We start from the raw sequence: 25554 nt of genomic DNA on the forward strand, positions 1-25554 counted from the left end.
TGGCGCAATGATTAGAATGCAGTACTGCAGGCTACTTATGCTGACTGCCGGCTTCCAGCATTTTGGCAGTTCAATTCTCACTGGCTCAAGGTTGACTCAGCCTTCCATCCTTCTGAGGTGGGTAAAATGAGGGCCCAGATTGTTGGAGACAATATGCTGACTCTGTAAACAGCTTAGAGAGGGCTATAAAGCACTGTGAAGCAGTATATAAGTCTGAGTGCTATTGTTAAATGCTATTAGAACTCACAGTCTCCTAGTTCCTAGGCCAACATCTTACCAGTACACAAAACTGGCTCTTTTAATAAGAATTTTACATTGTAAGATTTTAAAGATAATTCTTCTACAATGTAAAAGCTTCAGATGCATACAAATAATGTTTCAAAAGGGCTTTAAATACCAAAGCACAAATTGGTAATGCTTTTAAATTTAAAAAAATGAATTCAGTGCTGGTGTGATAACAGATCAGATGTTTTAATAAAAAACTATAGGCATCTGAAAGAAGCTACATTGATACCAGTTTGCATCAGGAGTTCATCACACGAATGATGAAAATTATGTTATTTTGCATGATGACATGATTACAGAAGTGATACCATCTTCTATCCTTCCCATACCTAAAACTCCGGTATATCCTTTACTTAGATAATTCATTAATTACCTTTTTTAAAAATGTACCCTTCTGGCATCATATTACTTTTGTCTTAGGTTTTAGGATATAAAAAACATTGTTATTACCAATATTGCAGTCATTGTTTGATGGCAAGATGCAGTAAAAATCTGTTGAATTCCTTTGGCATGTCCAAATATTTTTAAATGATTATTATTGCAGTACATATTGTCTTATGTACTGCCTTATAGTGCTGCCTTATAGTGATTGTCTTATGTACTGCCTTATAGTGCTGCCTTATAGCGATTTTGTTTACTTAGATGTCCTGAGATTTAGAAAAATACATTTATTTACATTTATTTCATCTCCTGATTTCTTTACAAGAGATTATGAAATAATATTTTATTTATTTTATTTTATTTATTAAATTTTTATACCGCCCTTCTCCCGAAGGACTCAGGGCGGTGTACAGCCAGAATAAAATACAAAATATACAATTAAAACGAATTAAAATGTAACAATTACTTTGTTACATTGTTACACTATTGTTACATATTGTTATATGTAACAATAATTCTCTTAACAATGAAAACTAATTTATTTCATCTATACAATGGAGTTTTCTGTTGCAAAGTATTTGCTATTAAGCACCAATGTATTTTTGACTGAAGTTAGATCTTTTACAAGTCTAAGAAGTTAGCCCAAAATTTATCCTGGAAAGTTTAAAGCTTTTTTTTTTTAAAAAAAGAAGAAATTATCAATGATTTTTCTATTTGATAATGGAATGAGGTGAAATTTCTACACAGATAGGTTGATGCTTTGTGGATTTTGAGCCTGTAAGCATACTTTATTTAATAGATTCCAGGACCAGACATATACTCTACATATTCTATAGTTCAGTGGTTCTCAGCCTTGACAGCATCATAAACTCGTATATCATATCCTATAACATTCTTTTTCTATTTTCTAGTATGATTGTCTCAAAAAAACATAGTGAGTTGAACTATGGGATAAAATTAAATCAATTAAAGATCTAAAGTGAAGGCTAAGAAAAGATTTCTTTTCATTAAACATGCTGTTGTAATTAAAATGACAGTAAAATATGTTTACAACCTCAGATATACAGATGATACCACTCTAATGGCAGAAAGCGAAGAGGAACTAAAGAACCTCTTGATGTGGGTGAAGAAGGAGAGTGCAAAAGTTGGCTTGAAACTTAACATTAAGAAAACTAATATCATGGCATCTAGCCCTCTCAATTCCTGGCAAATAGATAGGGAAGAAATGGAGGTAGTGACAGATTTTATTTTCCTGGGCTCCAAGATCACCGCAGATGGGGACTGCAGCCAAGAAATTAAAAGACACTTGCTCCTGGAGAGGAAAGCTATGGCAAATCTAGATAGCATACTAAAAAACATAGACATCACCCTGCCAACAAAAGTGTGTATAGTCAAGGCTATGGTTTTCCCAGTTGCAATGTATGGCTGTGAAAGTTGGACCATAAGAAAGGCTGAGCGCCAAAGAATTGAGGCCTGTGAACTATGGTGCTGGAGGAGACTCCTGCGAGTCCCTTGGACCCAAGGCAATCAAACCGATCAGTGCTAGAGGAGATCAACCCTGACTGCTCTTTAGAAGGCCAGATCCTGAAGATGAAACTTAAATACTTTGGCCACCTAATGAGAAGGAAGGACTCACTGGAGAAAAGCCTAATGCTGGGAAAGGTTGAGGGCAAAAGAAGAATGGGACAACAGAGAATGAGGTGGCTGGATAGAGTCACTGAAGCAGTCAGTGTGAGCTTAAATGGACTCCAGAGGATGGTAGAGGACAGGAAGGCCTAGAGAAACGTTGTCCATAGGGTCATGACGAGTCAGAAACAACTTCACAACTAACAACAACAAAAAATATGTTGCTGCGCAACTGGTCACCCACCTATTCCATCTGATTGCTCATGGTGCCGCAGCCACAAGGCAAGACAGGGTGCTGTTGGAGCTGTGCCACATGCCCTGCACTGGCTTACCTCAGGGCCCCCACAGTTGGGTCATCCATACCCCAATAGCTGCCTCACGGTGGCAGCACCAGCAGCCATGTGCAACAGGAACCCACATAGCCACTGGTTGACTTCTTCTGCTTGCTCGCAGCCAGGAGGCTGAGTGGTGTCTTGGTCCCACAGCTGCAAAACGAGACTCATGTTGGGATGTGGATGGCCTGGCTGCAGGGGCCCTGAGGTAAGCCAGTGCAAGGTGTGTGGGAAAGCTCCACCTCCACCTTGCCTGGTGGCCACAGCACCGGCACGTTGCTTGGCCTCCTGCTCCATTGTGGCCACGAGCAAGTAGAAGTGGTCTGGCAGCCATGCAGGGTCCTGCTGGACAGGGCTGTTGAAGCCGCTACCATGAGGCGAGGCAGGTGTCGGGGCAAGGGTGGCCTGGCTGCCGGGGCCCTAGGTAAGCCAGTGTGGGGCATGTGAGGCAGCTTCACCCCCCTGCCATGCAGCGGCAGCACTAGCACCCCATGCGGCCTCCTCCCCTGCTGTGAACAAGCAGAAGTGGGCCTCCTGTACATGGGGGGGAAATGACACCCATCCCTAGTGCTTATTTTGGGGCCTAAAACAAAATAAGACCTGGTCTTATTTTCAGGAAAACCCGGGGTAGTATCTAGTTTGGGGACTATAGACCACATAAACTAGTGTGAAAATAAAATTTAAAGTCAATTGCAATTTTCATTAAATATTTTTTTGCAACTGACTTTCAGTTTCATTTCTGAAACTGAAGCTCATCCCACTTACCAGAAACAAAAAAATATACTGGACTTCTGGGAGAAGTATGGCAAACTGAGACAGCTCTGTGAAAGTGTAGCCAATGATCGCAATAAAAACCAAGAAACGTCTGAGTAGACTGGTTCCTTTAAACTCTCCAGATAAAGAGATGAGAGGAAGTAATCCACATACACTCCAGATGGCTGCTCTCTGCAAGGAGACTGGAGGACAGCAGTTTTCCTTGCATTTGAGTGCCAGGAGACAAGATTAGCCAACTTGCTCACAACCATGGCAGAGAGCAAGTTTCTCACAACCATGGCAGAGGCATTTCTTTAAAAAGAAATCAAATTTGTAAACCTCACTTTTTAATAACTTTTGGAAATTACTCATTAATTCTTCTGAGCTAAGACCTTCAGAATAAGTTTGAAAACATATTCTACTCTCCATTTTATTTTCTTTCTTAAGTTTAGTTTGATTATTATAATCAAAATCCTTAATAAAATTGTATATAAAAAGAAAGAAAATATACTCAAGATACTGCTGCTGCTATATTGGGGTGGGAGAGGAGTTTTCTAATGGTCCAGCAAAATTATGAAGGAAAAACACAATTTTATATTCAGAGGCATGTCTTGCACTCTATTATTTCACTATACCATTACTAATTATTAGCCTAATATTTTGTACTTCCTTTCTGTAAAAAAAAATTAGTTATTCTCATTTTAATTGTAATATATGTCCTTTTTGCTACTTTATGAACATTAAAACATCACCTATCCTTTTTATATCTTGTAATTAAATACTTTATCTTTACATTTTTAAAGTTCTTTCATCTGTTTTATGCTTCATTTATAATTTTGTCTTTACATGGTGCAACATTAGTACATTTCTTTAGTAGTTTCGTGCCTTCTGGGTCTGTTGGCAATGAACACTAAAAAAGGAAGAAATGAAGAACAAACTTTTCTCCCACTTCTCTCTGTCTTTTTCTATTTCTGCTATTCCCTTTTTCTTTCTTTCTTTTTACATTTCTTATACTTATTCCTTCCTCATCATTTGACAAAAACAATAATCAATTCCCATTTCTTCTCCTATACAAATTACTTTGCCCTCCATAATAATATCTTCAACCAGTTCATTTCTTTTACATTTTTCTATTTTTGAGCAATGAGGGATGTGCTTCTCTTTTGCCCATAATGGAAAATGTAAGAACATTCATTAGAAAGAAGAGTTTAGATCAAATGCATGCAACTTACTTATTTGGGCAGAGTAGGAATAAATTCATCCAAACAATTGGGCTAACCTTTCTGTACTTTCATTTTGTGGGACTTCCATACTCAATGTTTAACATATAATGGATGGAATGGTTGATCTATATGCAAAGAGTACAGGCAGTAAGAGATGTTCGGAAGCAATTACAGAGGATTCAAACATAGATCTGTAGAAACATTTGAACTGGCCCAATGTTTTGGACAAATTATATTGTCTAATCATTATTGGTTAGGCCTTTTATTAAAGTGATATCCGTGGCTAAAAATTCTAATGTCCTCATTTATTTCAGAAAATCTCAGGCTTGTTCCAAATGATTTAGAACATTTTTGAAGAAAAACAAACTAGAACACAATGTTGTGAACTGTGCTTTCCCAGAATGAGGCTATCACCTTACATCTGTGAAATAATAAATACTCTGCTGCTGCCCACTAGGCCATCTCCAAACCCTAAACCAGTTTCTTCCTGGTATTTCAATCCTAGAGCACATTGGGTGATATTTAATATTTAATGATGCCTGTGTGTTGGAGTGAATGCACAATGCACACGTATATTTTATTTATGTCTTTTTTATTATATAAAAATTATATTAGATGAACCAAAACAAGCGAGCTGGTTATCTAAAATGTGATCTCCCCAAAGGCCTTGTTAAGAAAATGTAAATTTAGGTGATATTTTTTTAAAGTCAAGTCACTTGGGCCAACACATAGCTGAGATATCTTACAATTACCTACCTACTAATTTCTTTATGGTTACAGTAAAATACATGTATGCATATGTTTATTAAAAAATGCTGGGTCCCTTTCTTTTAACATTTCATACTAAGCAAGAAACATCACATTTTTCATTTTCTGTATTGTTAAACTCTGACGGGAGTAAAGGTATTAGTTGCTGCCATTATGCACAGTTCATCAAGAAGCTAATTGCAAAAGAATTGCTAATATTAATATAAAAGCAACATGTGAGGTCAGGTTTTTTGATCTCCTGCAAAGATCAAAACCAGAATCAAAAAAGTGTAAATGGAAAATGTAGCTGATCTGTAAATAAACTTTTTGTTTCTTACTCTAGTACATAATTTATATAAATGAATGCCTAATTTGATAAAGAATCCTCCAGCAAAATTAATGTTAGCATTCTCCCATCATTAAATTAAACTAAATTTTGCTGTGATAAACATTGGGTGATTCGATTATGCACAGAAAATCAGAATCCCGACATCAGAAGCTGACCTTGCTTGCTGATCTTGCGTGCTATTAATTACTACTAGAAACATTTCTAATTTTCATTTTAGATATATTAAAGAAAAGATGCCCTTGCAGAATGAAATATCATGGAAACCATAGGGTTAAAGTGGACTGTATTTTAGGCTGTATTCAGTTGACTTGCTGTGTAGGGAGAGACTAAGCAGTCCTGGCTAATGACTTGTAGGTACTGAATCCTCAGGTCTCTCAGGTGGTTTCACTCGACCAGTTTCAGCAGAATGATGAAAAGACTGAGATAAAATAAACTGACAGTTGCTACTCATCGCAGGCAGCAAGCTGTACCCCAGCAGCTGAGACCCTAGGAGCCCTCTTTTTGAAACAAAGGCTTGCACTGCAGTGAGCAATGAACTCCACATACAAAATTTGAAAAAAAAAATGAGAGGGAGATTGGCAGCTGGTGGCCATAGGAGGAGGGAAAGAAGGAAAACTGTGAAATATAGCAATTTGGGGCTAATTAGAAGCCATTCCCACCTACTTAATACCAACCCGTTAAGCAGCAAACACTTTTTCATCTTACTCTCACTGCTTCACATGACATTATATTCCAATCAATACCCTCCCACTGGCTGACTCAGTGCCCACAAATGAATACATTGCAGTTCAAGAATGCAATAATTGAATTGGGGCAAAAAAAATTGAGCTTTTACCAACCAGATCTATTCTTGAAGATACCAGTATAGTATTTGTAGAGCTTGGATAAAGAAATAAATAATATTGGCAGAAATTGGCAAACAAATATATGTTCATCTTTGGAGCTAAATAAAATTAGAATATTCCTATTTATGTTATTTTTCTGACAAAAATGCTTTAAATATAGATATCTAGTAAGGCTTTCCATTTTATACATTTATGTAAAAATTAAATTTGTATTTCAGTTTATTCAGGTTAGTAAATTCTAATAAGAACCTGAAAACAAGCTCACTTTTTTTCTTATTAACAACTAGCAGATCATCCTGTAGTAATAGTTACATTCTGCTTGTCATAATTGTGAAAATTATATTGTCTTGAATCTTGACTTTTTTTCATGGACCAAGGCTCACTCTGATGCTGAAAAAATGGGAATATGGTTTTGGTTTTTCTCTAAGCCCCAGTGCTTTTTCCCATACTGCTAATGAGGGCCTGCCAAATCCGCACAGTAGGGTACCTCTATCTACAAAAAAAAAAATTCTGTCTCCATAAATTATGGTATTTTACTGTATTATTACTGAGAGAAGAAAAATATTTATCAATTATGCTTCACTATGTAATTATCTCGTGTAATCAACAAGATTCTTCTCCCTGCCATCGTTTTCTTGTGAATTCATATAACACGCCTGTATATATTTCTCATGTTGACCTAGCACCATAGGCAGAGTAGAAATACCTATTGCTGGATATTAAGGATTCTTTGGACCGGCATAATCATCTCAAACAATTTAGCCCTTGGCTCCAAAGTTATAATCCTGTTAACAATCTTTAAAGAAGGATTTATTTTTTTAAAAAAATTCACATAGCAGCAACTATTAAATGTTTCACTTCTAACAATGATTCATGTGTATTATCTTAACCTTCAGATAAAGTAGTGAGACTGCAGAATATTCAAACTAGTTAATCTAATTATTTATATGAAAATTATAGGAGGCACTTTTCTAGGCTGGTGCAGCTGCTACTGGATAATGTTGCTTTAGTCATTTTGTATTGACTTCAGAATTACGGTGAATATGTACCCATCCATCCATCCATCCATCCATCCATCCATCCATCCATCCTAGGTCTAACATGAGATGGGAGCATAGACATCTGCAGGGGTAAAAGATAAAGAGGAGAATAAGTGAAATTGTAAAGCAAATCCATTTTTGTATAGTTGTGCATAAAATATGAAGTGAGTATGAAGAATGGAACTTTTGTGATTACACTATTTGTGCCATGATATTAATACTCTTTCTTCACTTTGGCATTGTTATGGTTTTTTTATTTTTTTATTTTGTCACAACAATATACATAAGCATCACACTAAAGATTATATAGTATATAGAGACTTCCGCTGACAACGCAGGCTTCGTGGACGTTCCTTTGGGATCGTCTGCCCTGGGTTTCGTCAAACCGTCCCTGACAGAGTAAGTGGGCTGTCAAACGGTTTGGAATTCTCTCCCCCGGGAGAAGGGGGAGGGAAGAGTGGTCAGGTTTGGGTAGAGCTCCCCGGGAGTCCCTGGAATTTAACCAGGGGATCGAAGGGTGAGAGCTCCCCTTTAGCCTGACGAAGCTCCGTGCCCAGGGTGCTTCTGTTTATACAGAACGAGAAGCCGCGACCATCTCTGTGCCAAGATTTATTTTTAAAGAGAACTCAACACAGACAGAACAAAGTAGGAGGACTAGCAAGAATTTGCAAGTAATAAATCTTAACTTCAGCTCTTAAATAGCTTTCCTTTGAACTAACTTTCAACTTGAGTGGATTTAAAATGGCGTTTGCAATATACAAAGGAAAGTGAAACTATAAAAGGACAAAGGAAGAGAAGAACATAACAAGCTACTTTTTAAATGGAATGAATAAGAACTGTTAATGATTTTTTTTCTTTTTACCTTTTTCTTTATCACAATGTTTAAGAAGAAAAGTTTATTGAATTTTTTTCCCCTCTTTTTGGTAGATTTTACAGTTTAAGAATGGCTCTTAAGCAAACAGAACTAACTACTAAAATCTTGGAAACTTCTTCACTTCAAATATGGAATTTTTTTTTTATAGGAACTTTTGGAGGCTTATCTTTTCTTAATAAGTTTTTAAACAAGAGATTTTTACACCAATATATTAAAGATTGGAAATTCTTTATTGTTAGATGTTAAGCTGATTGGGGAGCAGATGGTGGAAAAGATAGAAAGATAGAAGACAAAGATAGAAGACAAAGGGAAGAAGAATGCTTAAGATGTGATTTTGATGGTATTTTTTTAAAAATATATATATATAAATGGGGTTTAATTTTTACAACTGACTTATTTTGGGTATAAGGTGTTACTATTTGATATATGTGAGGTATAAAGGAATGGGAAGATGGAATATTGTTTAACTTTTGGAGGACAGATAGAAAAATTTATGGATGTAATGTTGGTATTTGGTTAAATAGAATTTAATTGTTATAATTGATATATTTTGGATATAAGTTATAATTTTAATAATGTTATTTGACAGATGTAAGGTAAATTGAAGAAATATTAATATTAGCAATGTTATTTGATTTATGTAACTGATATTAAAGATATGAGAAGATAGAATATTGTTTATTTTTGGAGATTGGATAAAAATGTAAGAATTTAAGCTGGAAATATGAATTATATTTGGGACACTGTTTAAGGAAGAAAGGTATATTATAAAAGAATTTCTGATGAATACTGGAAGATGGAATATCGTCTTGGTCTTGATTGATGAAGATTGGATATTAAAAACTATAAGATTCTGAAGACTTCAGGAGTGGAATGGATTTATATAAATTTGGTGTTAATTGATGAAGATTGGATATTAAAAACTATATATTTTATTGATGAACTGGAAATACTAATTTAATTGGAAGATTCTGAAGATTTTAGGAGTGGAATGGACTGATATATAATGGACTGGAAGAAGAATGTACTTTTTTGTTTCTGGAAGGGGAGTTAAGGTCTTAGAGAGAGGAGTGACTATGGATTATGACTTATGTTGTATTTTAATTTATGATTGTTAATCTTATACCCTGTACTTTGTTCTGGGAAGTCTCGGGGTGGGAGGGGAGGGAGGGGAAGGGGGCAGAGGGGGGGGGAGATGAAGGATCAATGTAAAGGAATGATTGAAGATATGTAATTAAGAAATAGAAATAATTTGAAATGAAATCGGGGCTGCTCAGCTACCATTTCAGAAGGGAATGGAAAGGGAGAGGAGAGAGTGAAGGAAGAAAGTAGGTAGGAAAGAGAGAGGAAGAAAAGGGGGAAAGGAGAGGAAGAAGAAAGGGGAAAGAGAAAGGGTTAGAAAGGGTGGAAGAGAAGAGTAGGGAAGGAGGAGAGGATGTAGAAAAGCGAAGGAGAGGAAGGATGAAGAAAGTAGAAGAAAGTAGAGAAGGGAGGAGGAAAGGTTTGTTAAGGAAGGAAGTGGTACTGGGCAGGTCCGAATAAGTAACAAATGAAAGTTAATGACTAATGTTGAATAAGAGACTGTATATTGAATAGGTTGTTGGAAAATGGAAATAAAACTTTTTTACTAAAAAAAAAAAGATTATATAGTATATAAACATATATATGAGGAAATATAAGGAGGTATAAGCATATATATATATAAGAAGAAAAAAGAAAAACAATAGGACAGGAACGGTAGGCACATTTGTGCTCTTATGCACGCCCCTTATGGTCTCTTAGGAATGGGGTGAGGTCAATAGTAGAAAGTTTTTGGTTAAAGCTTTTGGGATTGTGGGAAGAGACCACAGAGGTAAAATGTTCCAAGCACTGATGATTCTGTGACAGAAGTCATTTTCTGCAATCTAGATTAAAGCGGTTAACATTAAGTTTAAATCTATTGGTTGCTCTTGTATTATTGCAATTAAAGCTGAAGTAGTCTTTAACAGGAAGGACATTACAATAGATGATTCTATGAGTTAAACTTAGGTCTTGTCGAAGGCGACGGAGTTCTAAGTTTTCTAAGCCTAGGATTTCAAGTCTGGTGGGATAAGGTATTTTGTTTTTTTTCAGAGGAGTGAAAAACTCTTCTTAGGAATTGATGCCTAAGAATGGGAGTTCTTTGGAAGGTTCACACATCAAGTGTTCTTCTGCTCTACTGTTCATGTTTCTTGTCTTAAATGCAATATATTATGTAAGGTAGCTTTGTATTGTCATAAGGCTAGACTGTTTTGACTCATTACAATGCTGAATGTAACTGACAGCGGTATGGAACATACCACAAAGCTAATTACTAACTACTCATCCTAATAGTAACAGTTATGAAGAATGATCTGCCAAGCAAGCAGAAAAAGATCATAATTATATGCAATTTGCCTTGAAATTTCAAATAATAAAATGCTCAACAGAAGAAAATACATTTCTAAGAGGAATTATGTAATTTATAATTTAATTTTATATACTTCAAATAGGATAATCACTAAATATAGCTTCCCTATACTTTCATTTATCTCTAATTTATTTTAAAACAATATTCTTGTACCTACAAAGCACTAGAGCATTTTACTGCTCTGTTCCACAGAAGATTTGCTTAGGGACAGAATGGAAGAACAGTTGTTGAGCTTAATACTGCATGGTTTTAGACGAATCTGCTCCCAGTCCAAAATTTCAGTGGGTGATCTTGAACTCTAACAGAGTAAGATTCTTATTTTTAATCATTTCTTCCCTTAACCACTTTTGGTCCAAGCTAATATGTCCAATCACTATAGTCTTGTCTTGTAGGTAAATTGCAAGTAATTTTGCTTGCAGTTTTTGCATCTTTTCTACCTCCATAATAGCTTTCTACATTCTGTAATGACTAGAATTGGTACAGTACCCCAAGTGTGATTTTACTATAGAGCAATATAAAGCATTAGCATACTGGTAGTTAACTTCCCTTTAACTTTCTTTTCTGAACTGAAACTATGTGGACAGATAGTTTCATGAACTATCTGCTATAACTGCAAGATTCTTTTGATCAGTCACTGTCACCGCAGATGTAAAGCTTGGAATTTTTTTAGACCAGTATTCATTTGTTAATGAAGTTTGTCATTTTTATACCCATTTATCTGATTTAAAGAAATACTTTTGTAATTCTCTGCAACCATACTTTTGTTTTATTACTCTAAACATTTTATTCATTATTATTCATCATCGGCAAACTTCAGTACTTCTCTATCTTTTCCTAATTCAAGGTCATTTATTTAAACATTTAAAGGCTCTGGTCCATTATATTGTACGTCCTAGAATCATACTTTGTATGTGTCTCCAATGAGAAAATTTTGCTTCTAGTTCTTTAACTAGTTATTAGTCTATGACAGACCATAATCTGTTATCCTCCTGAGTTTGCTCAGAAGCAGTTGGTAAGGGACTGCATCTTTTTTTAATCCAAATGTACAATATATGTTGGATCATCCAAACTATTAGATAGTAAAAGAAAAAGTTTTATCTCTTAAAAAGCCATGACAGATTAGTTTTTACTAGTTTTCAGGACTATATATTTTATTTTTTTCCTACTAACCTGCCTCCATTTACTGTATCTTTTTTTTTTATTCAAAAAGTTTTACAAAAAATTTTTTTTCCCTCTTTCCCCCCAACCCCCCTCCCTTCACAAACCCCCTCCCCCCCGACTTCCCGGAACAAGCACAAGGTATAGTTAAAAATAAAACAAACATATGCTAAAAAAAATTTCCCCCAAAACTATTATACCCATTTTCCCTCTCTAGCTCTGACTTCCTCCTTACATAACCAAAATCCTTCAAAAAAATTAACAATAAACAGTAATAAAATATATAAGTCAATAGAACAAATTAATCCTAAAGTATTTAAAACCAGCTAAAGCATAAAAATCCAATCCAATTCAGAGAATATCTCCTTTATAGCTTCTATAACCATATAATTTTCCCCCCCAAGTCTTTCTTACATAAGATCTTTCGAGAATATTCTATTTAAAATTCAGTACAACACATTATAAAATTTCAATACAGGAAATTACAATATCTATTCAACTTTAGTCCTTCCTCCTCAAAATCCAGTATAAATCCAAATATCTAGTCTTTTATGATAGATATAAAACATATAATCAACCCATTTCTTCCAGATCTTCCTCACGTATTGTCTTTCAGGGATGCTAATATTTTTATCTGTTAATATTTCAAAAAAAAATATCTTTCAAGGATAATACCTTTGTCTCTTGCCATTTTTTTTGATGCATTAGTCTCTCTGTCTTTCCTTCATTACTCCTTTTGAAAAGTCAGTCGCAATATTTCCTAGTAGTTCCTTATGCCCAAGAATCCACAAGTTACTGCCGTATATTCCATCAGTCCGAAAAGAGAACTCTTGGAAAGCATTAACCCTGTGAATTTTTCCGTTTCAGGAGACAGCCTCCTGTAGCACAAATTCAGGCATTTAATCCAAACTTTTTTAAAAAAGCTTCTTTATATCAACTTGTTTATTCACGATCATATCTTCATATTTATCCACTTTTGTTTGTATCTCCTCCATTCCATTTTCCAAGTCCTGATTACACTGGTTAATTTCCTCCAAACTCTCATCCAAAACGTCTCCATTTTTTATCAATTCGTATTTTTGAATAATTAAATACATTCTTTCTGTATAATCCTGTATAAAGTCACGAATCCATTCTTCTGAAAGAACCTTCATGGCAAAGTTCTTGCTGAGAATCCCCTTATAAAATACTTAAACAAACTAAAATAATCCAACAGTCCACAGTCCAGCACAATAAGATAAAGTCTCCATTCACTTTCACTTTCTCAGCAAGTAAACACCATTTTATTTCATTATGTTGATTGTAGATGAAAGAAGAAAAAAAAGTTTAAAAAAAAAATAGAAGTCAGATTTAATACTTGCAATTTAAATGACTGATCTCCTGTGTTTATTCCGTCTGCTTATAAATATCCATAACAATCACTTGAAGCAGAAGTGGTCGCTCTCTTCTCTTTCTGCATGAAGCAGAGACACGCTGGGGCTGGAACTGCTGCAGAGGGATTTCCAGGGAACTTTCCCCTTCGAGTTCCCCAAGCGGGGCCTCTAGAGAGTTCTACCTTTCCCTCTTCTGCTCTTTCCCTTCCCCTTTACCGGGGACAGTACTTTCAGCTGGCGAACAGCTGATATTCGCTGTTTTCGCCAGCTTTTTTACAGAATCCCAGCGCGGGCGCCCTTAGGGCGTCCTTCGGAGAGAGCGGAGCCACTGGAAGTCCTCCATTTACTGTATCTTGATCTATCCTTTTTTAAAAATAGAAGTTACATTAGTTAATTTGAATCCTCAAAATCAGATGCCCGTTTTAAATAGTTAATAATTTGGTGCTTTTTTAATGATAAGAGTTCACACAATAATTTGGCACAATTTCTTATACTTTGATTCATTTTGATTCCACTTAACCATATTTGACGGCAAGGGGACTAACAGCTTTTGAGGTAGAACCCTACCATCTATGGCAAGCGTTCTTTTTCTGTTGCTATCTTTTTAGTCTCCGTTCTTTTGACCCGAAGGTGCTTTTTCAAAAGGCAACTGGATTGTTTTTTCCCTGAGGAAGAAGAAGATGTTTCGCTTCTCCTCCAAGAAGCTCCTTTGGATTGTTCTTTTCTAACAGGACAACTGCCAAATTTTCCTCCCTACTTGTTTTGCTTTTATTCAACCTAACATGTGTCCTGTTATATTTAGTGGACAATTTTAGTTCTACAGTTCTATTGCTAGGACATACTTAGCCATTTAAATGGGAAAAGATAATGTGGAAAATAAGAATACTGTATATATTTCCTATTTGTTGGCAGATAAATTTATCTAGAACGAACAAAGCTAACAAATAGGAAACATGTATCTGAAAGCACTATATTCTTATTTTCTTATTTTCCTCATTTTTTCCCCATTGAAATAGCTAAGTATGTCCTAGGACTTGAAAAGTGTTGCTCATCATAGTGGCTTTCTATGTATGTTCTGCATTTCATAATACAGTTTATTTACAAAACATAAAATATTTCTATTGCAACTGAAAATAGCAAAAGGTGGATGTCTTAAGACAAACAATAAAAGACTTGAGGTGTATGTAAAAACAAGTATGCAACTTAAACATAGGAAAAGCTAATGAGGTTTTGAATAAGAGCATTCAGGTTGATTGATACAGTAATTTTAGCTTTTGTTATAGCAAATATTTAGCTCATTATCAATTTTAATAGCATCTTGTAGAACAAGCCTTTTTCTGATATGCAGAAAATACTATTAAATTTCTTTGCATAGATACATTGTTGTGACATGCAATAACTACTTGAATATAAAGGCGGATTAATAATTTAAGAGGTGTTAACAAATTAGAGCCATCATTAAAAATACTTTGAATCATTTTGTAGAAAAATCAGATTGAGGTAATGCTTTGCTCTTATGATAAAGAATTACAGCATTAATTCTGCAAAATGAACTTATTGCTCCTATTTGTCTCCAAAACCCTGGAGCATTAAAAGACAGGAAGAATGAAATGATCATTGCATTTTTTTTTCAGGCATAGCAGCTCTAATATTTCCATCATGGTTTCATAGTTACAATAGGTTCCACTGATGGTAAAGGAAAAGCCCACCAACATCATTTTTTCCTTTGTTTTGCTATGCCTGTTTTATGAAATCAAGTCAGTTTGTAATAACATATTGGGAATTTTGCTTGAACAGCATTCTATGCTGGATGTACACTGACATTTCTTTTCCTTTCTTTTGGAAATAGCAGTTGTTTCAGATTATAATTTACTTAGTTTTATTTGCATACCTTGCCCTTGGGAATATATCTATTCCTTCAGTCAGACTTTCAAATCAGATATGTTTTAGAACTCGGTATTTATTATGTATTAAGAAAGAATATCAAAAGCTATCTTATGCTGAGAGAGATTGTTGTTCTATATACCTTGGTAACGAATATATTGATAGTGACTTTGTCTTGTGGAAGCAAGTAAAGCAGTTTTTTCTTGCATCATCTTACATCATCTGCTCTACTGCCTAATTCCTTCAGCTCCAGGGAGCAAGGCCTTTTTTGTGATGGCATTATATGTCTGCAATGCTCTTCTTGCAAGATTCACCTAGTGCCAATTTGTTTGTTAAGCCTCAAGCAATTGTTCTCTCATTCCTATTTTGTCATTTGATTAAATGCTACGTCTTTTGTTTTTTCTGTACTTGTGATTATAATTGATTGTGAATGTTTATAATTGATTGTTTTTATTATTGCAAAAATAATATGAATTACCTTTGGCAAACATCTCCTTGATTTACTAGGGTGTCATAGATGTACAGAGAGTTTGGGATTATTTTTTCTTAATTCAGCACTTTTTGAAAAGGTAAGGAATAATGGAAGAGATCTTTATAGTCATTTATCTGCTTAAGTAAATAAATAAGATCTACAAAAATGAGATCTCTGCAGGCCAAGGATACATGTTCTTGTCAAGCTGGAAATTGCATTTTTATGTGGTGAAATGAATTGAAAACCTGGGATTATAACTGAATAAAATTTGCCTTTTGAAAATAAATGTTTTGAAACTGTAATCTGTTTTAAATTCTGCTCACAAAATATAAAGACTGTTAAATTATATGAGTGGAAATCACATACTTTCAATTTTTTGGTATTATGTTTAAATAAATGTGTCTTCCTCAGTTTGAAATATTTTGTAACTTAAGTAGTCAAATAATCAAAAATAATCCAGCACTTTAATAAATACTCAAGTCTGAAATAAGAATTTATATTAGAGACAGCTTTTGTAATTTTGGAATAGAGAAGTAAATATCCTGTTTTTAACTTCTTTAATAATTGGTCTTTTTGGGCTTTAATATAGAATTTATGTTTGCTGAATTTTGTAAATACGTACTGTGATTTATGTGGGAATTCTAAAAACTGCAGATTGGGAAATTTAAGAATAGAAGCAAGAATATATTAGGGTTTTCAAAATACCAGTTCAATTAACTGGGTTGTATTTTACTAAATACTGGTATATTAACTCTAGTTGCTTCCAGTAAGATAAATGATAAAAAAGTTTAAAAGACTGAAAATCGAAATGCATCAGATTATTAGCATTTTTAACCAGTGTTATTCGTGTGATCAGTAGGAATATATGGAAGGCTTTGTGCTACAATACAGACAGTAACATTACTGAACTATTTCCAAAAAACAACACTGCAGTTTATTTTTATAGCTTTCTTTAGCTAAAATGTCATGCAAACTGTTCTTCGGGGAGTAGTCAGCTAAGTTCAGTGAGCTTTTTGGATAACAGCTTTGTACATGTGCCAAGTATTTTTTTTAATGTGGAATATTGCACAAAATTCCTGACATATGTGGTTCTTACTACTCTAAATACCCAAATAACTAAAAATGCTGATTACAAAGCAGGCTACTGTGATCTCTGATGCATTAGATCCAATACCTATAACTGTACACAACTAGTTTTACAGCTCTGAGAAAATACATTCTTTTTTATTATTATTTCTCTATCTTGAATTTCTCTATCTTCATTTTAAATCTGCATTAAGAAATATCACAGCTTCCCCCAAAGATACTGGTAGTATCTTAAGCCATCACATTTTTTCCCTGAAAGTTCATTAATTCATACTTATTGTAAAAACAATGTATTCAAGTTTATAGGTTGTCACATCCTATCTAGTGCCTTCCTTGATATATTTGTGAAAAAAATATTCCATAAAGTCTCTTCAGCTGGAAAAATTTAAATTCCATGATTGGAGTTTCTGAAAAGAACTGTAACTTTAAGAAGTGGCCCTAAGTGGACTTAAATTAAATATCTTCTCTTTGATTGTATCCAATTCATATAGTTACTTCATGCTTATGCTTATATATATGCTTATATATCGTATAGTTATTTCTTGCTTATGCTTATATATGCTGATGTGACAAATAAATAAATAAATAAATAAATAAATAAATAAATAAATAAATAAATAAATAAATAAATAAAATTAAACTATAGCTTTCACCTGTCTAGTTATCAAAGCAACGTAGGCATGTAAAATTTAACTGGTTTATATGGCTCTAAGGTAGGAGCGTCCTCTTTCATTCACCCATTGGTTATCTGAAACCCTAAAACAAATCAAGCTTTGTTTAGAAAAGATGCAGTTTTAAAGAAGGCTGTAATATGAAATGCTTTAATTAATATTCTCTTGTCAGTTACAATTTGAGAAGTTATACATCAAGGGCCGCGGTGTGGCTCAGGCTGTGTTCTGTTTCCCTTCCCCCAATACTCCCAGCAAAGAGTCCGTCAGAGGCCTTCCTTTTTTTCCCCTTTTATTTACATAGATACATGTCCTGGCCACGTCTACCCACGGGCCTGCCAAGTTTCTGGAGATAACGAGGAAATTATAGATAAGGCCAGAATTACTCACGAATATATTCTTCCCTCCATGAAACAGTTAGCTCGCGCCAAATTCATTGCTTTGTCCAAGACAAAAAACCAGGAAGTCCCGCCTCCTATTTATAGTCTCTGCAGATGTCACTGCATGACAATTATGACTTGGCTTTGTCCCAACTCTTCCGCTGCTGCGCACGTCGATCAAGTCTTCGTAATCTTGCGTCACTCCAAAACTGTTCTTGGGGCGTTGCCAAATCAGAAGAAGGCCCGGGAGAATCAGGTTCGTGCGGCCCCTCCTCCTCCCTTTGAGTGGGTGCCAGGAGGAGAGGGCTCAAGAGAAACAGGGCTTGCCAGGTCTTCTCCTCATTTTCTGAATCATCCGAGTCCAGGAGTCTGGGTCCAGGAACCTGGGTCACAACACTATCCTCACCGCAGGGCCCTTCCCCGGGCTGACGATCGGGATGCGGTCGGGCTGGGTTCTGCTCATGGAAGGCCTGCACCAGGTCAGGGGCATGAACGCCGGAGGCATCTACCCAGGAGAAATCAGTCCCGTATCCCTTCCACGCGATCAAATATTGGAAACGACCTTTAGCCAGCGAGAGTCTCGTGACGCTGTGGACTTCAGATTCCTCCGATCCGTCCTCAGCGACAGTGACGGGTGCTGTTGGGCACCGAAGGGGACTCGTGTGGCCTCAGGAACCAGAAGGGACCGGTGAAAAACGGGGTGGATCCGCATGGATCGTGGCAGGGTCAGTCGGTAGGCTACCGGGTTGATGACTGCCTCGACAGGGAACGGGCCGATGAATCGGTGGTCCAACTTCTTTACCGGGCGGTCGGACGGGAGGTGTTTGGTGGAGAGCCACACCCGGTCTCCAACTGCCAGCGGGGGCGTTGCCCGTCGGGAGCGGTCGGCGGACCGTTTGTAGTCCTCCTTTGCCCGATTCAGCTGCTGACGTACCAACTGTTGGACCGCATGCAATTCCGTCAGGAAGGTCTGCGTTTCGGGAACAGGAGAGTCCGGTGGTGCCAGAGGGAAGAGCCGCGGATGGTACCCCACATTGGCAAAGAACGGGGTCATCTGAGTAGAGGTGTGCTGAGAGTTGTTAAAAGCAAACTCCGCCAGGGACAGGTAGTCGGCCCAGTTGTCCTGTTGCTGGTTGATGAAGCAACGGAGATACTGTTCCAGTATACCGATGACCTTCTCTGTACCCCCGTCGGTCTCCGGATGGTGCGATGACGACAGACATACCTGCACCTCCAACGCAGCCATCAGGCTCTTCCAGAAGCGGGCTGTGAACTGAACTCCCCGGTCCGAAACCACCCTGTCCGGTAGACCATGGAGGCGGAAGATGTGCTGCAGAAAGAGACGGGCCGTTTTTGCGGCTGTGGGCAGTCCGCGGCATGGGATGAAGTGTGCCATCTTGGTGAGCATGTCCACCACCACCAGCACCGTGGTGAACCCAGAGGACGGCGGCAGGTCTGTCAGGAAATCCATAGAGATCGCCCCCCAGGGTCTGTCGGGTGTCGGCAAGGGCTGGAGGAGCCCGGGAGGGGCCCCCGTGGCGGTCTTGGCTTGCCGGCACGGTACGCAGGATGTCACGTAGGCATGTATATCATGCCGCACTCGGGGCCACCAAAAGGTCCGTGTCACCAGGTGGAGGGTCTTGAAGAACCCAAAATGTCCTGCTGCAGGGTTGTCGTGGCACTGGGTCATGACGAGGGCTCGGAGTGGTCCTGTGGGCACATATAATCGCCCCCGAAACTTGAGTAAGTCCTCCTCCAAGGTCCAAGGAGACGTGGGGCCCACCTCCGCTCTCCTTTGCTGCGACCAGGCGCCCTGGCGCTGCGCCTCTCGCACCTGGGCCCGCAAGTCCACTGGCTCCCGTGCTGCGGCCAAGGCTTCTGCCGGCAGCACTGTCCGTGGAGGAAGGGGGTCCTTGGCGCAGAGGTACTCTGGCTTGCGGGACAGGGCATCCGCCTCCGGTTGTGACCGCTGGGAATGTAGGTCACGCGGAAGTTGAACCGGCAAAACAACGACCACCGGATCTGCCGCTGGTTCAACTTCCGAGCTGTGGTGAGGTGCTCGAGATTCCGATGGTCCGCTCGACCTCCACCTGATGTCGGGCCCTCCAGATGGTGTCGCCAAGCCTCGAATGCAGCCTTGATAGCCAGCAACTCTTTTTCCCAGATAGTGTAGTTGCGCTCGGAAGGGTTGAGTTTCCGGGAGTAGTAAGCGCAGGAAAAAGTGTGCCACCATTCGCCGGAGCCTGTAGCAGCACCGCTCCCAGAGCCACATTGACGCGTCCGTTTCCACCACAAAAGGCCGGAGCGGGTCGGGATGCCTCAGGACGGGTTCCGTGTGAAGGCTTTCTTGAGGGCTGTGAATGCTTCTTGCTGCGGGGACCCCACCGAATGCAACCTTCTTCCTGAGGAGCTGGGTAAGTGGAGCTGTCAGTGTGGCGAAGCCGGGATGAAGGTCCGGTAGTAGTTGGCGAAGCCCAGTAGGCGCTGAACATCCTTCACCCGACGAGGGGCTTCCCAGCTACACAAAGCTTCTACTTTACATGGGTCCATGGCTATGCCCTCGGGCGAGATGATATGCCCGAGGAATTCTATGGAAGTCCGGAAGAAGACGCATTTCTCCAGCTTCGCATTGGGTTGTTGCTCCATAGCGTTGCAGAACCAGACTGACGTGTCGAAGGTGGCTTTCCTGGACCGGGAGTAAATCAGGATGTCGCCGAGGTAGATAACCACGAACCGATCCAACATGTCTCGGAACACGCTGCTCATGAAGTGCTGAAAAACGGCGGGAGCATTGGTCAACCCAAATGGCATGACAGTGTATTCGTAGTGTCCGTATCGGGTGCCGAATGCCGTCTTCCATTCGTCTCCTTCTCGTATCCGCACCAGGTTGTAGGCCCCCCGGAGATCGAGCTTGGTGAAGATCGTGGCCTCCCGCAACCTTTCCAGTAGCTCCGGGATGAGCGGCAGGGGGTAGCGATTCCGCACCGTAATGGCGTTTAGCCGGCGGTAATCACAGCATAGGCGCAAGTCCCCTGTCTTCTTCTTCACAAAGAGGACCGGGGCCGAGAGAGGGGACTTTGAAGGCCGGATCAACCGTCGGGCCAGGTTTTTGTCCAGGAAGTCCCTGAGGGCGGCCAACTCGGGCTCCGACATGGAATACAGGCGCCCCACAGGCAGTGGTGCGTTGGGCAGAAGGTCCACGGGGCAATCGTAGGGCCGATGCGGGGGTAGTCGGTCCGCCTCCTTCTCGCTGAACACGTCGGCGAAGTCCGTCAGCTCAGGAGGCAAGGTGATGGCAGCGGTGGGGACGTTCTGGCCGGCACAGGTGTGGCGGATGTGATCGACGCACTGCAGACTCGGGAAAGAGATGGCGTTCCGCGACCAGGCCACCTGAGGATCGTGGGTCCGCCAGGCCAACCCAAGGACCAAGGGAAAATGTAGGTCCGCCGTGACATAAAACTGGATCGCCTCCTCATGGTCCCCAATAGCCAGGCGCAAAGGCTGGGTGGCGAATTTAATGGGGCCGGACACCAGTTCTCGCCCATCAATTGTCTCTACCCGCATCGGAGGGTCCACGGAACCACGGGACCGCAAACTGGGTCACAAAGGCCTGGTCCATAAAGTTTGTTGTGGCCCTGAGTCCACCAGCGCATGCGCCTGGAGCCCGTCCGACTGGTTCCCCAACCATATCCGTGTGTCCAGAATCAGATGCCGAGGGGCCCAGAGTCTACTTCCGCAACGTCCAGTGGGGCTTAGTACGTGCCCGACCTAGGGTTTCCCGAGGTCGGGCCTGCCCGCTTCCCGATTGGTCACGCTGTGATTCGGGGACGGCGTCGTGCCCCACTTCGCTTTCTGGGGCAAGAAGCGGCGAAGTGGCGGGCTCCCCACAGTACAGGCACAATCCCCTTGGCGCCCGGTTCCGCTCCTGGGCTGTTAGGCGAGGTCTGGCCGCTCCCAACTCCATGGGCTCTTCCGCAGCGGTTACAAAACGGGGCGACCCTGGGTGCTGGTGGTGCAGGAAGTGGGGTGCAGATGTCGACGGAGGGTCCCGGGGTGCGACGGGACGGTCGCCGCTGCAGACGGGCATCGAGGCGGAGACAAAGGGCACCAAGTTGTCGAGGGTCCGTGGCGCCCACGCGGGCCAGCTCGTCTTGCAATTCCTCTGAGAGTCCCTCCTGAACGCTGGCCCACCAGCGCTGCATCATTCCAGTCAGAGTCCTGGCACAAAAGACGAAATTCGCGATGTACTCCTGCAGGGGCGTTTCCCTTGACGGAGTTCCTTAAGGCGCCTGGTTGCCGCCAGCATTCGAACGGGTCCTCATACATGGTGCGAGGTGCTGCCAAAACGCTGTTGGTCCGCCAGCAGGGGGCTGTCCTGGAGCAAGAGGGGCGTGGCCCATCGAGCAGCCGAGCCGGAAAGAAGGTTAATCACGAAGGCCACCTTAGCCCGGTCATCTGGGAAATCCTCTGGCCTCATAGCCATGTAGAGCTGGCACTGTCCCAAGAAGGTCGGGAACATCTCAGGCTGCCCAGAAAACTTATCCGGCACGGTTATCGGGCACTTGCGACGAGGAGGAGGAGTGGGAGGATGGGGGGGGGCTGCAGGCACATTCCTGGCAGCAAGTTGGCCTGCCAAGTGAGCCACTTGCTGCTGGAGCTGTTGATTAGCCGCGTGTAGCTGCTCTAACTGCTGCTGTACCTGCTGCTGATCCATCTTTGGTGGAAGATGTTTTAGTCAGGTCTTGGACAAAATGTTCTGTTTCCTTCCCCAATACTCCCAGCAAAGAGTCCGTCAGAGGCCTTCCTTTTTTCCTTTTATTTACATAGATACATGTCCTGGCCACGTCTACCCACGGGCCTGCCAAGTTTCTGGAGATAACGAGGAAATTATAGATAAGGCCAGAATTACTCACGAATATATTCTTCCCTCCATGAAACAGTTAGCTCGCGCCAAATTCATTGCTTTGTCCAAGACAAAAAACCAGGAAGTCCCGCCTCCTATTTATAGTCTCTGCAGATGTCACTGCATGACAATTATGACTTGGCTTTGTCCCAACTCTTCCGCTGCTGCGCACGCCGATCAAGTCTTCGTAATCTTGCGTCACTCCAAAACTGTTCTTGGGGCGTTGCCAAATCAGAAGAAGGCCCGGGAGAATCAGGCCTTGCCGGCCCCTCCTCCTCCCTTTGAGTGGGTGCCAGGGAGGGAGAGGGCTCAAGAGAAACAGGGCTTGCCAGGTCTTCTCCCTCATTTTCTGAATCATCCGAGTCCAGGAGTCTGGGTCCAGGAACCTGGGTCACAACAGGCTGTAAGAACACAGCTGCCTGCAATTATTGCAGGTTCTAGTCCCACCAGGTCCAAGGTTGACTCAGCCTTCCATCCTTTATAAGGTAGGTAAAATGAGGACCCAGATTGTTGGGGGGGCAATAAGTTGACTTTGTAAGTATACAAATAGAATGAGACTATTGCCTTACACACTGTAAGCCGCCCTGAGTCTTCGGAGAAGGGCAGAATATAAATGTAAATTAAAAAAAAAAAATTCCAAGTTTCTTGGACTACACTACAGTCCAAATATGTGTCCCAATTCATATCCCTTTCAGAGCAGCTAAATTTATGCACAACATATGTTTTTCATTTTATTCTCCCATGTAGCATGTTCTCAGCTAATAAAACAATCAAGTCGTTCCTCCAAATCCAGGTCATCTTATACTTTTCTCAGTTTTTACATCTTGTCATATCTCTCTCTCTTCTCCACTCTCCCCCTTACTCCCCACCAACATAATTAGCATTAGGTGTGGCACAAAAGTACCATTGAGCAACAGCCACAGGGGTGAAATGCTACCGGTTCGGACCGGATCGGCCGACCCAGTAACTATGGCGGCAGATGGTTCGGAGAACCGGTAGCAAAATTTCCTCTCCCCCCCCCCCGCCCATGCCCAGCTGATCATCAGAGCCTTTTTTTTTTTTTAACTTTTAAAGCATTTTTTACAACCTCTTCGGGCAAAAAGGTTGTAAAAAAAATGCTTTTAAAAGTTAAAAAAAAAAAACGATTGCGCGCCACAGCGGATCACCCCCCCTGCACACTGTTCTACTTACCACATGCCTCCTTTTGCCATACACTACACACGCACACCTCACATTTGGTGCGTGGTGCGCATGCTCAGCCAGCGAACCAGTAGTAAACCAGTTCAGATTTCACCACTGAACAGCTATTATTTGTAATCAATCCTTTGTGGAAGGCATTTAGGATGAAATTGACTCATTTGCCAAATTCCTAAAACTGGAATAGAGGAATCCTTCATTCTAGCTGAGGACATTGTTGTAAAGAAAAGACCTTAGCTGCTTCAGAACTGGGGCTCTTTACAATATACCTCCTGTATCTACAAAAAGCATATAGACAAATTACTGTATTTAAATTTTGTTTGAGTATTTGGATAAGATATATTTGATTAAAACAAATTAAATCCAAAGTTTGTTGATGTTTTTAGAGGCATGCTTATAAGTATCTTAGAGCTTACAGCTGAGAGCTCCTATATCATAGCAAAAAGGTTCCAGGTAAAAACTATTCGGCATATTTTTCTTCCAATAAAGTATCACACCACACATATTTCACAAACATTATTTGATTCCAAACCATGCCAGGAGGCTTTTGGAATTGATGATGGCATGTACAGCAGTAATATCATTTGTCAGATGTCAACTAAGATGTTTCTGTCAGAGGCTGGATCAGGACAGAGCTGATAGAAACACATACATAGCAGATAGTTTAAAACAAATTAGGGATTTTATTCATGATACTATGATACTTATCCTAATAAAGCAGCATGATTTAATATGAAATGCAAGTGAAAATATATACAAAACCAGGATGTGTTTTTATATATGTACATAAGAGTATAAGAAATAAAAGAAAGTGAGGCTTAACTAGCTTAATATTCCTACCTCCAAAGCCTCTTTGCCTCACTTTCTGTGTGTATTTTATTATAGCTGCTTTCCCCCCTCCTATTCTCTCTATTGGCTCAGTATTTATGCTGCAACCTCATGCTGCAACCTGTATTTAGATGCAATTTCATTTAAAGTTTATTATTCTTGTGTATATTTGTATGTTACCATATTTCCAACAATTCTGGACAGCTCACGAATATATGTATGTATGTTTGTATGTATGTTAGGGTTAGGGTTATGCTGACTCTGTAAACCACTTAGAGAGGGCTCTAAAAGCACTATGAAGCGGTATATAAGTCTAAGTGCTATTGCTATTGCTAATAAACTACAAAAACAAAAGAATAAAAGAAACAAACCCACATAATCCAAGAGGCTTCATTCACTAATATCAAAGCCTGGGGGAAGAACCAAGTCTTCAAGGTACTTCAAAACTCCAGCAGGGTAGGGACAGGGCGCTGCCTTACCTGAACGCCTGAACTTGGGAATATACAGTAACAACAAACCTTGGTTCATACCTAAACTTAAGCAGCTACGTCATTCCAAAGAGGAAGCCTACAGGAAAGGTGATAAAATGCTGTACAATCAAACCAGAAATGTACTAACAAGGGAGATAAGAGCAGCAAAAAGAAGCTACTCTGAAAAGCTAAAGAATCAGTTTTCAGCAAATGAACCAGCAAACATGTGGAAAACTCTTAAAAATAACACTG

General features: G+C 39.9%; 1 protein-coding gene across 3 annotated transcripts in view; it reads left to right on the plus strand.

Moving 5' to 3' along the window:
• TTC29 (tetratricopeptide repeat domain 29) overlaps positions 1 to 25554 on the plus strand; it is a 126458-nt gene that overhangs the window by 81265 nt on the left and 19639 nt on the right. The gene's annotated exons all lie outside the window — the stretch shown is intronic.

This window comes from Ahaetulla prasina, chromosome 8, assembly GCF_028640845.1.
Source record: "Ahaetulla prasina isolate Xishuangbanna chromosome 8, ASM2864084v1, whole genome shotgun sequence".
NCBI classification, from domain to species: Eukaryota; Metazoa; Chordata; class Lepidosauria; order Squamata; family Colubridae; genus Ahaetulla; species Ahaetulla prasina.